The following is a 10,851-nucleotide window of genomic DNA, read 5'->3' on the forward strand; positions in this document are numbered from 1 at the left end:
GTTTTAGAAAGAACAAGTGTGTGATGTGCGCGACCGGCCGAGCTCAAGTGAGTATTCCCCAAAGTACCCATACAAGTTCATGTTACGTTTATCAGTTTCAGTAGAACAACATGCTATAATAGGACTAAGGATCTAGGAGTGATGCCTTATGTGCCTGCTTTATGTGATTTAGCATATGAGAATTGCATGCTATAATTGAGTAGACAGCAGTAGGATAGCCTATTTAGGTTATGCTTGATAGTATGAGCTAAGCATTGTATGTTAGTGCAGTTCCTGTTATGAGGATAGAGTTGCTTGCGATTGTTCCCTTTTGTCCGAATGTTGTTTGCTTCGTGCTTCATGGGATTTGAGTGATGGGAGTTAGCTGTTAGGTGAATACGTTAAAGTCACATGTGATTAGGGTTGGATAATCTTAGAGTGTTAGATTTGACCCTATTGTGTAGCTCTTATTTGAGTCCTAACCGTTCTGGGGATGAGTTCCTTACTTGAAGGATTATCCGAGCCTCGTTGCATGTGATTGTATTTAGGTAATGGCTAAATGGAATTACAAAGAGACCTTCAGCAGCTAAGGACCGGTTTGGGTAGAGTTAGAGGTTTCCTAGGGTAAGCGTAGGATAAGAGTAGCAGAGATCAGCAGCGGTAAAGGGATCTGGTGGAGTCAAGGCAGTCCTTGAGGAAGGTACGGATAGATGTAGAAGGTAGTATATGTTGGGTTTTAGCCATAAGAACTTTCCTATGTGCGCATGCAAAACCCTATTGCTTGGATCTAGGCTTTCTAATAAACATGCTTTTGAATCCAAGACTTCTAATGGCTAATTAGGTTAAACAACAACATTAAAACAGATCTAGAATCATACCTTTGAATCCCTTGTTGATCTTGTTTGTCTTGGAGCTTCTAGAGTCACAATTGTCACTCCTCTAATGGCTTACAAACACCAATAGCAAGCAAGATGATTTAGGAGAGAGGAGAGGGGAGGAATTCGGCCAGAGTATCCTTGCTTAAGGTTGTTTCTAGGTTGTCCACGAATTCCACATCCCAAGGGCCTATTTACACTTGTAGACTCCTTAAGGGTTTCACCCTAAACCCTAATTGGATAATCTTCTCTTAAGGCTATCCAAATCCATTCCATAGATAACCATATGGACGATTTGAGCTATCCTAAAGCTCCTAGAATCCATCCAAGGTCAACTCTAATGGATTTACAGTCTAAAGTCTAACTATCAAACAATTGACAGTTCATACCCTCTTATTTAATTAATCTCTTTAAGTCACCAAATTAATACCAATTAATTTATGACTTATATTAATCAAATAGCTAAATATTATTTCTTATAATATTTACTCTCTCTTAACAAATCATCCTTCAAGTTGCTATGATGAAGGTAACCCAAAAGGACCATGCACAACCGAATATAGTTATAGCCTTAGACACTATTCCAACAGTATGGGCCCGTACTACTGAAAGCAGAGGATCCGTACCCGACTTGAGGAAGGTTAAGACAAGACCCGGGAACTTGTAATAGATGTGATCCCTTTAAGGATATCAGTATCACTAATGGTTGCCTGTATGTATTTCAGAATGGTGGTACTACGTCAGAGGCCAGCAGTTGGCAATTTTGGAGAGGGATCGGGTTCGGGATTAGGTTCCGAGCCAGCAGATGAGAGGCTACGCGAGTTCACCGCGTCAGAGATCACCAGAGGCATCCTTGAGTCAACCCACATCATTTTCGGGTCGATCAAGGAAGGGATAGTTGAGCTGATGGAGGACCACCTCAAGGCGTTCAGGAGTGACATTGCATCTGACCAGTCAGGATCTCACACACTATCCTTTAAGGACTTCAGGGACAGTGGTGCGTCGGATTTCCATGGGGAAAAGGACCCCATTGCTACCAGACGATGGATTGTGGACATTGAGTCCGCACAACTAACCAGCTTCTGCCCCGAGGGGTCAAAGGTGAGATATGCAGCAAGATGTTTACGAGACCGAGCTAGAGATTGATATGAGTCAGTCGGTGACTCGTTGGGAGCCTCAACTGTTGAGGCTATGACCTGGTCGGACTTTGTGACTAGGTTCACGGCAGAGTTTGCGCTGGCTGTCGAGCTTCAGCAGCTGGCCAGAGAGTTTTTAGATATGAGGCAGACGACGGAGACTATGGCGGAGATCACTACCAAGTTTCAGGAGAGGGCATTGCTAGTGACATAGTATGCGGGAGACGAGGATGTGAGGAGGACCCGCTATCATGACATGTCTGGAAGAGGAAAGTAGAGGAGGGGCAGTCGATTGGGTCTTTAGGGAAGAAGCCCAAGAGGTCGGATGGTAGGCCGAAAAGCCAGTCAGGACCGGGCCGCTGCAGGAAATGCGGCAGGCCGCATGAGGGGGCATGTAGACTTGGATCGTCGGGTTGATACAAGTGTGGCAAGATGGGGAATTTCAGCAGGGATTGTACTTCCCTTGCATCGGTTATTCAGAAGTCTGAGTTGCTGTGTTTCCACTGCAACCAGAGGGGCCACAAGAAGGCCAATTGCCCCCAGTTGACAGCAACATCAGCACCAATGATGGCGCCAGCTCCAGCGACCCTGCGGATCACTGATGGCTAGCACGGCAAGGCAGAGGCTCTAGTGGTGAGGAGTCGGGCATTCTAGTTGACTACCGAGGAGGCACGCACCGCACCCGATGTGGTGACGGGTATGACTTCTTATTTGTGTTGTTATGATATGCTGCTGTGATTTTGATATGTTATGTATGTGCTTTGTTTAGGATCGTTCCATGTGAACGGTATCCCAGTTCAGGTATTGTTTGATTCGGGTGCTACCCGACCGTTTGTTTCTCTTGCACTCAACAAGAGATTTTCCGAGTTTTCAGGCATGTTGGATTGCCCTCTAGACGTAGAGATTGCAGATAACCGTTCAGTGTGAGCATCGATGGTGTTCCGAGATTGTGTGCTGAGGTTATTTAAGGAGAGTTATCTAGTGGACATGGTTCCCATACCTTTGCGAGGGAACAAGGTTATTATCGGTATGGATTGGTTAAGCCCCAATGGGGTAGTGATCGACTGCGCGCAACAGTTGGTGCAGATCAGGACCCCAAGTGGGGGAGAGTTGGTGGTTCAGGGCGAGAAGCCACAAAGAGGACCGACCCTATGTTCAGCAGCGAGAGCTAGGCATTACCTCTAGCAGGGTTGTGCAGGTTATGTCGCGTATGTTATGGATACCCGGGAGGCAGGTAGAGCGAGGGTGGGCGAGGTGCCCGTAGTACGAGAGTTCACGGATGTATTCCCCAACGAGCTGCGTGGGATACCTCCGGAGCGCCAGGTGGAGTTCAGGATCGACCTAGTCCCTGGTGCGGCTCCAATACCCAAGGCACCCTATCGGTTGGCTCCTCCCGAGATGCAGGAGTTGTCTACGTAGCTGCAGGAGCTGCTAGACAAGGGATTTATCAGGCCAAGTAATTCGCCTTGGGGAGCCCCGATTCTTTTTGTGAAGAAGAAGGATGGGTCGCATCGTATGTGTATAGACTATAAGGAGCTGAATAAGGTAACGGTGAAGAACCATTACCTGCTCCTGAGGATTGATGACCTCTTTGACCAGCTGCAGGGAGCATCTTGGTTCTCGAAGATTGATCTGCGTTCAGGATATCATCAGATGAGGGTCATGGAGGAGGATGTGCAGAAGACTGCGTTTCAGACGCGCTATAGCCACTACAAGTTTGTGGTAATGCCCTTCGGGCTCACGAACGCTCCTGCCGACCTCATGAACCGTGTGTGTAGACCGATGTTAGACCGGTCAGTCATAGTGTTATCGATGATATCTTGGTTTATTCCAAGACGCAAGAGGAGCACGAGGAGCACCTGCGGGAGGTGCTTGAGACTTTGAGGAGGGAGAGCTTGTATGCCAAGTTCTCCAAATGTGAGTTTTGGTTGCGCGAGGTGCAGTTCCTTGGGCAACTTGTCAACCAGAACGGGATTTCTGTAGACCCGACCAAGGTGGAGGCCATGATGAGTTGGGAGGTTTTGATGTCTCCATCTGAGATTCGGAGTTTCCTCGGATTAGCAGGCTATTATCGGAGATTCATCCAGGATTTCTCCAAGATAGCCGTACCGTTGACCAGGCTAACAAGGAAGGTTGTGGTCTTTCGACGGGGGTCTGAGCAGCAGACAGCATTCGAGGCACTGAGATAGAGATTGTGAGAGGCACCAATCTTAGCCCTGCCAGAGGGCATGGAGGATTTTGTTGTGTATTGTGATGTGTCCATCTCAGGTTTGGGCGCGGTATTGATGCAGAGAGGGCATATCATCCCCTATGCGTCGAGGCAGTTGAAGCCTCACGAAGCGAACTACCCGATGCATGACTTGGAGTTGGGGGGATGTTGTGTTCGCCCTTAAGATTTAGCATAATTAACTATATGGGGTTCGTTGTACCATTTACACAGACCATAAGAGTTTGAGGTACCTCATGGATCAGCCGAATGTAAACATGAGGCAGCGTCGGTGGATGGATGTGGTAAAGGATTATGATTGTGAGATCCTTTATCACCCGGTTAAGGACAATGTGGTGGCTAATGCACTTAGCTGCAAGGCAGCACTGATCAAGGGTATCTAGATGCAGATGACAGTGGTGACTCCGCTATTGGAGCGGATATGGGAGGCCCAGCAGGAGGCTATGAAGGAGGAACATCGGAAGAGTGAGCGCGTAGTGGGTTAGGTTTCCTCCTTTGAATATGATAGCAGGGGATTATTGACATTACACCGTAGGGTGTGGGTGCCATAACTCGAAGGCATACGCCAGATTTTGATGGAAGAGGTGCACAAATCCCGATTCTCCATTCATCCCGGGGCGACGAAGATGTATAGGGATCTTCGTCTGGACTATTGGTGCCCCTGCATGAAGAGGGATATCGCATGGTACGTGGAGCGGTGCTTGACCTGCAGGAAGGTCAAGGCCGAGCATCAAAGACCTCAGGGCAATATGCAGCCGTTGGATATCCTGCTGTGGAAATGGGAGGATATTACGATGAATTTTATCACAAAGCTTACCAGGACTGCGCGCGGAGTGGATTCGATATGGGTCATTGTGGATCGTTGACCAAGAGCGCCCACTTTATCCAGATTCAGGAGAGCATCTCGACCGAGAAATTGGCCAATATCTATATCAGAGAGGTGGTGGCCCGGTACAGAGTGCCAGTTTCCGTGATTTCAGATAGGGATGTGCGGTTCACATCCAGGTTTTGGAAGAAATTCCATGACGAGTTGGGTACTCGTCTGCATTTTAGCACCGCCTTTCACCCGCAGACGGATGGCCAGAGCGAGCGAACCATCCAGACTCTGGAGGACATGCTGTAGGCTTGTGTTTTAAACTTCGGAGGTAGTTGGGATACCTACCTTCCGTTGGCGGAGTTATCAGATAATAATAGCTATCATGCAAGCATCGACCGTCTTCCTTTCGAGATGTTGTATGGGAGGAGGTACAGGACCCCGATATGTTGGGGCGAGGTCGTCCAGAGGGTCATGGGGAACATCAAAGTAGTGCTCAAGACGACAGAGAAGATTCAGCAGGTCCGGAGCCAGCTTCAAACTACTCAGAGTCGGCAGAAAAGTTATGCCGATAAGCGTCGATTCGACCTGCAGTTCCAGGTCGAATATATGGTTCTCCTGAAAGTGTCGACTTGGAAAGGCGTCATTCGATTTAGGAAGCGGGGCAAGTTGGGCCCAAGGTATATTCGACCGTTCAGTGTTATAGCCCGGGTAGGGAAGGTGGCATATAGGCTGGATTTGCCAGCCGAAATATGTCAGATACACAACACTTTCCATGTTTCTCAGCTGCGAAAGTGCCTGGTGGATGACTCAGCAGTGGTACCCTTGGAGGACATTCAGGTTGATGGCAAACTGAATTACATCGAGCAGCCTGTAGCGATCCTTGACCGGAAGTCGAAGGACCTAAGGAACAGAAGAGTAGAACTGGTGAAGGTGCAATAGCAACACCGGAAGGGATCGGAGTAGACTTGGGAGCCGGTGGATAAGATGATGGAGCACTACCCCGAGCTGTTTCAGGATCGAGCAGTAGACTTCGAGGACGAAGTCTAAAATAAGTGGGGGAGATTTGTAGCACCTCGTTCTTGGTACGTATTCTATTTTTAAATTTTCTTTTATTTTGCATTTTTAGCCTTGGACTCGGCGAGTTGAAGGACCGACTTGCAGAGTAGAAGTAGGATGAGGCGATGAGTTTAAGTTGTGGACTCGGCGAGTCGAGTCCTGGACTCGGCGAGTAGACCCTGTTTGGGAAAAAAAACCCTAATCTGAGGGTTTATACCCTATTTAAACACCTTAACTCGGCCTCCTTAGTCTCATTTTATCCCACAAGACCCCCATAGCAAACCCTAGCCGTTTTTGAAGCTATCCAAGGTCTTTGAAGTGATTTTGGTGCTTTTGTGATCCAAGGAAGGAAGGAAAAATTGAAGGATCAAGAGGAGGCTAGAAGGATTTGGTTTTGAGCATCATTTGCTGACTTCAGAAGGTATAAAGTCTATACCTTTCTTACTCTTTTGATAGATCCCATTTTCGGGAGTTTTAAGGCTTTTCTAAGCCATTTTGGTCACCAACCATGATTGCAAGCGTGGCTTGAGGGTGATGTTTCGGATCTAGGTCCTTTGAGGGGTTATAAGGCAGAAGGGAGTGGCTTTTTCACTCAAGGAAGGCCCCATGCATTGTGAGAGCTTGTTTTAGGACGTTTTGAGCTTAAACTCCCATGCAAGCACGTAAAGGTGTAACTTTATGTGCTAGATCGATTGTAGAAGCATAGATCTACATTTTGATCAAGTGTTGTACATCAGAAAGAAGATTTAGTGAGTGGTTGTGACCAACTCGGCGAGTCCAAGGGTCTGTCCCATATCAGTTGAGGGTCATAAGGACCTAGTTGAGTGTGGAAATGTTTTAAGGGGGGTCCCAAGGGGTGACCCAACATTCTAGACTAAGCCATTGTTCTGGAATTCATGGTACTCGGCGAGTGCATGAACAGACTCGACGAGTCCAAGGAAATCTTCTAAGGGATGAAGATGGACTCGACGAGTTGTTCATACAACTCGGCGAGACAAGGTCAGGACCTGAGTTTCAGTTGATGATGAGCTCGACGAGTTGTTCATACAACTCGACGAGTTGGATGAGGATTCAGTCGATGTTCATTCAGAAGGAAAACTCATCGAGTCATCGCCTAACTCGACGAGTAGAGACGGGTTTGAGGTCTATTGGAAGGATAGGGACTCGGCGAGTCAGGTCAACTAGAAGTTGACTTTGACTTTGACTTGGTAAGGGGTAAAATGGTCATTTTACCCTAAGAGTAGATGTCAGTTTCTGACTAAGTGTTTTGTGGGAATTATAGCCGGAGGATTTTCGGAGCAGCAGCAGCGGCAGCAGTTAGAGGATTCCTGCACAGTTCAGCAACTACTATGAGGTGAGTTACCTTCCAGTAGCGGTGGGTCTAAGGCCACAATGTCGGCCCACCAATAGGAGACGTATGATAGATGATTATCTTTGTGATATCATCTCGGTTTGCTACTACCTGATATGTTATATGCTAGCATGATATGTTGTATGTGATAGTAGTAGAGTTCGGTTGTTAGGACCAAAGGGTAGTAAGACACCATAGATACGCCTGACAGTATGTGATGATATGTTTGCATGCTGGCTTCTTATGTTATATGCGATAGAGGTAGTAGGAGGCGATCAGTCCCCGAGTTTGGTTGTTAGGACCGAAGGGTAGCTCAGGCACCCCAGATATATCTGATAATTTGTTTGTGTCATGTTATATGTGATAGTAGTAGTAGGGGGTGAATAGTCTCTGAGGTTCGGTTGTTAGGACCGAAGGTTAGTCAGCACCCCAGAATGGCTCGACATGGGTAGGTCAGCGCCCCAGAATGGCTTGACACGGGTAGGTTGGCACCTAGGATGGTCGTACTGGGTAGGTTGGGCACCCTAGAAATGTCTAGCAGTATGTATGTGATATTATTGTATGCTCGATGGGGGAACTCACTAAGCTTCGTGCTTACAGTTTTCAGTTTTGGTTTCAGGTACCTCTTCAGCGAAGGGGAAGGAGCTGGCGCGGTAGCAGCACATCGTACACACACACATTGGTTTTCCACATTATGAGATGTTCTGGGATTGTACTCTGACATTATTATTATTTTCATGTTTTGGGATTTCAGACACGATATATGTTTTATGAAATGATATGATCGGATTATGTTTTACTACAAATGTTTTACAAAACACTTATTTTAAAAGAAATTTTTGGGCGTGGAAATTGGGTTGTTACATGCTCCATGGAAGGGCATTATCATATTTGGAAAAAGAGGAAAGATAAAACCCCGTTACATCAGAACTTTCGAATTCCTGGCAGGTGTTGGTCTGGTAGCTTAGAAGCTCAAAGTACCTCAAGAAATCAACAAATTTCATGATACATTCCATATGTGTAATATCAACAAATGCCTATTTGATGAGAACCTCATCATTCCACTCGATGAGATCCACGTCAACACTAAGCTTCACTTCGTGGAAGAACCAGTGGAGAGCATGGATCGGGAGATCAAAAGACTCAAGCAAAGTAGCATACATATAGTAAAAGTCCAATGAAACTCTTGTCGAGGGATAGAGTTTACTTGGGAGCGCAAGGATCAAATGAAATAAAATTATCCTTAATTTTTCAATAATGCTCCCTCCACTCGTGGAATGACTTAACAATAGCACAAAATATCCTAGAACTTAATAATTTTGGGACAAAATTCCCTTAACACAGAGGTAATGTGACATCTCGGAATTTAGGTCACAGGCTACGAACGAGTATATTACGATAAACATTTTTGTAATTTAATTCATTAATTTTTGGTTCATATAATGTAAAATAAATGAGTTCATTTCAAATATTATAAGATATCAAATGATACCTTACTTCCAAATGTGTAAACTATCAAACGAATCAAAAGCTCAAACTGCAACACTGGGTAATGCGTATGAAAAACTGAAAATTTGTATTAAGAAGTTATGAGCGAAGAAAACATTAAAACCTTGTAGTACATGTTCCCTTACGTCTAAAAATATAAAAAATATATAAATAACATCCAAAATGGAGTTTGTATGCAAAATATACAACACTTTTAAGAAAACATACAGTAAAACATTGGTTTTCTTTAATCAAGTAAAACCGAATCGATCATTTGAGGCACTTACACACCTCCGATCGAAATTACGAGACCGTTTTTGGACTCAGGCTATATTCTAATATTTAATTTCATACTCAAAATATTTATAGCAAAAATATTTTTGAAAATTGAAAAATCAAGCGTTATGGGCTATTTAGACACGAAACGAAACTTCCCAAAAAAATGATCCAAAATTTTAATTTTTTATTTAAGTAAAAAAGTATTCCAACATCATCCATACATCCCAAATAAAACAAGCATGTCAAATATCATAAAATCAGAGTGAAATATTAAGTGCAGAATCGATGTGGTGTATGCGATGTAGTCATCCCGAGCTCCTCCCTTTGGAACAGGAAGTACCTTAAACATAAACAGAAAACCGTAAGCATAAAGCTTAGTGAGTTCACCAAGATACCGCATACCAACATACATAGCATATAACGGGCCCCGCCCAATGAATATAACGGGCCCTACCCTAACTCGCATAACATGCCATGACCAATAAGTATAACGGGCATCGCACATACAAATCACATAGCAACAAATAACATAAAGGATAATCATTGGACCCCGCCCAGAAAACATACAAGCACATACACATACTAGTGTCACACATACAATGAGTATTCTAACAGATCATATCATAGGTTAGCATTGTTACCTTCGACCCGGTATACATGGTGAGGAAACTCCCCTCGGACTGTTGAATAACACTGAAAATCCCCGGCTGCTGGTATGATAGATCTCCGAGCTGTCATTACCAAATAACATTCAATTAATAATTGGATTCCAAACCATAATCTTTAGCCCATAATTAAGGTAAAAAGACCATTTTAACCCTAGCTAAGTTTAGTCCAAAACTAGGACACAAATCCACTAAACCCACTAAGGCCCAACAAGCACCAACTAATAGGCTCTAGGGTCCAAAACTCCAAGGGCAACCCTAAAATGGTCAAATGACCAAAATACCCTTCATAAGTCAAAATAGCCGACCAAGATCCAATGTCAAAAACTCAACAGCCAGAAAAGGTCAAAAGTCAGTATTGGTTAACAGGGCGTACTCAACAGTACACCCGACGTACAGGTGAACGAAGATCTAGGACTTTATTGAGTACGTGTTGTGTTCTCAGGAGTACTCCCCACGTACTCTGGCTAAACCAACCTCTTAAATCCCAACATAATCCTTTAATTATCCACGTTCAAAATCAGATCTAGGCCTTAAATAGAGTTTCTGACCATAAAGTCTCCAACTTTATGGGTTTGCATGGCCATAAAGATTTTTACACCAAAAACCCTAACTTATTAATCTCTAAAGATGCTATAACTCATGCATGAAAGAGAACTAATGACCAAAGCTCCATTTTTATGAATCTAAACCTACTAGAACTTCAGAAAGGATAGCCCAAAGGGTCTAAAGTAATCCATACACTCCAAAACCCAGATTTGTGGACTAAGAAGATATAAATCATAACATAGAGAGATCAAAGCATTCAAAGACCAAGATTGAGACTTTATACCTTTTTGCAACTGTGGAAAGTGCCAAACTTCTGGATCTACAAGCTCAAACTCCAACAACACTTCTTCACCAACTTCTTATTCTTTCAAAGGCAGCAAACTACCAAAAATACACCCCACAAGTTCAAGAACACACCAAGAATGCTAT

This window comes from Lactuca saligna, chromosome 8, assembly GCF_052625555.1.
Source record: "Lactuca saligna cultivar CGN05327 chromosome 8, ASM5262555v1, whole genome shotgun sequence".
In the NCBI taxonomy this organism is placed as follows: domain Eukaryota; kingdom Viridiplantae; phylum Streptophyta; class Magnoliopsida; order Asterales; family Asteraceae; genus Lactuca; species Lactuca saligna.